Below are 4,535 nucleotides of genomic sequence, written 5' to 3' on the forward strand. Positions count from 1 at the left end.
ACTGCTCTACCTTATTCCGATCCGCATTAATGGAGTACAATTCTTGGCAGCTCATCCTGCATATTTCCATTAGCCAGAGAAACTTACAATAATTAAAGGCCATGAAATTCAATTGATGGGTGATCATAATTCATATGATGCTGACGATATTGAAACAGGCTAATGGGAGGTATAACTTATCGGCAAGCCCCCACTCTCGCTTTGACTATAGTCCAGGAATTAAGCAGTAAAAATGAATTATTCGCTCCAATATCACAGGGGCACGTCTTGTTTCACTAAAAGAGTTTTACGCTAAAGCTAACGAAAAAAGCTAGAATACTCCAAGCTATATGAAGTCAAAGAAATAATTGATTTTTCCCAGCAGAAAAACAAAGCTGAAGGCAGAAAATTTAATGAAAGCTCAACGTATGAATTCTTCGGGCCTTTCAATTAAGTTTTTTTAAAGATAGAAAAAAAAGTCTCTTTGATGCAATTTAACAAAAAAGTTTATCGCAAATTTTAATTTGTTATATTCACGATTTTAATTGAGTGCAAATAACTTCTCATAACTCTAGAAATTTATAAATTCGCAATTTGAAAACTACTGTAGTTTAGCAATTTTAAAAAAATTATCTCTTTGGAAATTTAACATTTACTACAACATGTACAAAAATAAGAAATTGACTAAAATGTGCTATTTATGAAGTTTGAGGGTAAATTGTTCTTTTCTAAGTTTAAGGAGATTTTGAAATTGGGCCAACTTTCTATATCTTTTTGTCTGTCTGTGTGTCTGTATAATTTATGCCTGAATTTTGATTTTCTATCTCTTGGGTCAAAAGGATTCAGGTTAGAACATTGTTGTTAATAACCAAAAGGTTTGCTATATTTTTGTGTCAAAATAATATTTCAAAAGTTTTGGAATTTACTTACATATTTACTTTGAAAACATATACTGGAAATCAAGTAATTCTAACTTAAGTATATTACAGCTGATGACCCAAACGTCACGATCTTGATTCAAGGTTAAAGCTCAAGGTTAATTACAATAAAATAAATAAGGTATGATTTGGTTCGGGTAATAACTTTAAAACCCTGGACTGAAATGCATTTAATCGTGTTCAGTTTTGCCATGCTTGTGTTTCAATGTTAAAGTTCAGTGTAACTGTATATTAGCAATGATTTCGTTTAGTTCATGAATTTTAAACTCTTGACTGAAATGATTTAGGTTACCGTATACCAACCTTTATTATATTCGCGAGTTTCGTTACATGATTTATCGCAGATTGATTTCAAACTGACGATTTGCAAATAAACGATGACGCGAAAACAGTGTTTACAGTATTAAGCATGTGACATGATCTTGTTCCAAGGTTATTGTTCAAGGTCTCATGTCAAAATAAACTGGATATGGTTTCAATCTTGTTACGACTTGAGTTAGTAAGGATGCGTCATGATCTTTCATTTCATGAGGGTAATATATGATAGGTCATCATCACTGATACAATGAGATGAGAACTTTTTTTTACTTGTTTCCTTAGTTCCATGTTGCAATTGAAAGCACACATCTATATGTACCTCTCAAGGGGATAAAGAGGGGAAAAAGGTATTTGTTGCAACAACAATTCTGAGACGTGTAAACAGATTTGGGTTTAAAATGAAGCATATGGAGAAAACGAACAGTATTCAATATCAAATGTCCATAACACAGAATCAGAGCAAACACAAACCCCCAAAACATCAGAGGTGGGATCAGGTGTCATGGAGGGGTGAGCATTCCCTGTGGACCGGTCACACTTGCCTTGTGCTCCTTGTCATGATCGGAAAATAACGGAAAAATCCGTCGTCAATTCAGTGTATAAATAATGGGCTAACAACTAGTATGAAAAACGTCGGTCAGCATTTGACTCAGTGATAAATTGTATTTGCTGACTAGGTCATTGTATCGACCACAGAACTTACGAAATGATGACTTTCAACGAGACTGCTGATACTTTCTTCCGAAAAAATTTGAAATCTCAATAGTGTTCCAAAATCATTAACATAAAACGTATAACTTTTCATTACTTTTTATATTCATTTATCAGGGTAGATTTAAGTCAGGTTTTTAGGGCAATTTCTTCCTTAAAAAATATGGAAACAAGACTTTTATCTCATATCGATGGGTCTGCTAAATTACGCTGGTATTGAAAAGATGTTGCAGTTCTTCTTTACAAAATCGATGTACATATACTTTTTGGAAACCAGGTCCCGCAACAGTGTGTTGAAATTCCCGTGGATTGTAATTAGGCTGCTTTAAGAGCCGGTCTATTTTAGCATTCATATAAAATATTATTCATTCAGAATTTCCTGTATGTAAAAATAAACTTTATTGCTATAAATAGCTTAAAGTTTTTTGCTGTTGCCTTTTCAATATCTCCGAAAGTTTTATCAACAATTAATACTGCTAATTCATACCTGACTTTGAAAGATGCCATTGAACTTGATTTAAAAAAAAAACGCAACAGAATCTTGTATACTTCTTGTTTGGTTTTTTTTAATCAAAGAGGGATATCAATTGCTAAAGAATAACTTAAATTTATTTAATAAAGATATCTTAATCGTCAGCTTTCTTAAGTTTTGTAGCAATAGACCATAATTACCTGCAAATGGTGGTGATTCCTATTTGCTATTAATCGATTTCTAAAACGAGGCAAGCTAAGGACAAATATTCTAGTGTTGCACTGTTGCAAGCCTTAGGGTATCCCAAAATTTCACAGATTCTGTGATTAAATTTTGACTTTGTTTGCAAATACAACCTGTTGTTAAGTCTAGCATTGTCCAAAGATAAATATACTAATTGTGAGGACATTACTTACATACTGATCCATCTTCGGAATATAGGATGCTTCTTGGCACCTTATCCAACTTCTAGTTTTACCATGGGACCGAGTTTGCTTTGCTCTCAATTTGATATTACAGGTACTAAGCATTTTTCTTTTCATCACAATTATTTTACCTTTCCAACTGCAGACAAAAGAAATTATTGTTAATGTAAAATAGATATACAAAAAAAAAATGAACATTAATAAGGTAGAAGTGGTTTCAAAAGCTCATCTATTTTTATCAATGTGGTTAAATTTAAACAAATTAACTATATAAAAGAATTGCAAGAATACCAAGGTTCTGAACACTACAAATTAGTGTAAAATGTGTCTGGAAACTATCCCAACTTTTTTGAAACATTCACAACATAGTATAACATGATAGTATAATTAGTATGAACATGATTTATAAATAAAAATATTGTTTGGTTGTTTGTTTGTTTGTTTGTTTATATGTTTTTTGTTTGTTTGTTTTGTTTTGTTTTTTTTACTTTTTTTTCTTTCAAATTCAGATGTGGTATTCATAGACTCCCAATTAAAACTGGTTGATTTTTAGCAAAGAGAGAAGTGAAAGAATTTGTAACCTGTGCAATTTTAGAGAATTGGACGACGAATTTCATTATTTGAAATTTTAAAGCAATATGACCTGCAACTTTGATGTCAAAATTTTCTGCTGAAAAGTTGTCATTAACTATTTGAAGGACAGAGAAAAAGAACATATGATCTTCTGCTGTTCATATTTGTAGTAGAACTATTTACTAGCTCTTAATGATGAAAAATTATATTATTGTCATCCTGTACAATATTTTTTTCTTAAACAATACTATATATTTGATTCTACAGAGGTCCTTCTTTTTAAACAATTTGATACTTTATTTTAGTCTAATTGATCACAAAGGGTATATTACTTAGAAATTTATCATAATGACCTATTTTTAAAGCTATATAAAATTCTCAAAAATGCAGCTCATACTGCTTTAAACTTTTTAATAATATTCAAAACTCTACCTTTGAATTAATTGGGAGATATAAATCCCATATGCAAGAGATAAAATAAAATATATGGAGATTATAACAGTACAGTAGCTCAAAATTTATGCAAACAATTCAAATCAGGAGAAGAAAAAACTCGGGCCTCTAGAACATCAGAAGTGGGATCAGGTGCCATGGAGGAGTGAAATTCCTCTGCCAACCGGTCACATCCGTCGTGTGCTCCTTAAAAGGAGAATCCATCGACAGTTCAGTGTGTAAGTAATGTCCTAAAACTTACTTTGACAAACGCGCGCCAGTCAGATTGTACTTGCTGACATGGTCATTGCATCGACCATACAGCGATGTCGTTAAATGATAATTTAGATATTTTTGTTTCATTACCTTGCTGGACAAAAATTTACCTCGTTTTAAAAATTGTTCATATGATCTAGCATGCTCTTGTGTATTGAATCAATTTGGAGATAAAAATCCCATATGCAAGAGATAAGGGTATTTCTTGTTGCAAAAGTAGGGGAAGTTGACGATTGAAAAGTTAAAGTCATCACGTTTATCATAAAAAAAATATTGTTAGGTTTCCATTTACTCCTTTGTCTGGTAAAATTTCCAAGTATAAAACAGATGAGTAAGACTCTGTAGTATCTTTTTGTCAAGCTCACTAGGGTATATCGTGTCCAAATATGAATGGAAATACTGTATACAGGG

This window comes from Saccostrea cucullata, unplaced genomic scaffold, assembly GCF_032062105.1.
Source record: "Saccostrea cucullata isolate Sc308-1 unplaced genomic scaffold, CSIRO_AGI_Scuc_v1 ctg799, whole genome shotgun sequence".
NCBI classification, from domain to species: domain Eukaryota; kingdom Metazoa; phylum Mollusca; class Bivalvia; order Ostreida; family Ostreidae; genus Saccostrea; species Saccostrea cuccullata.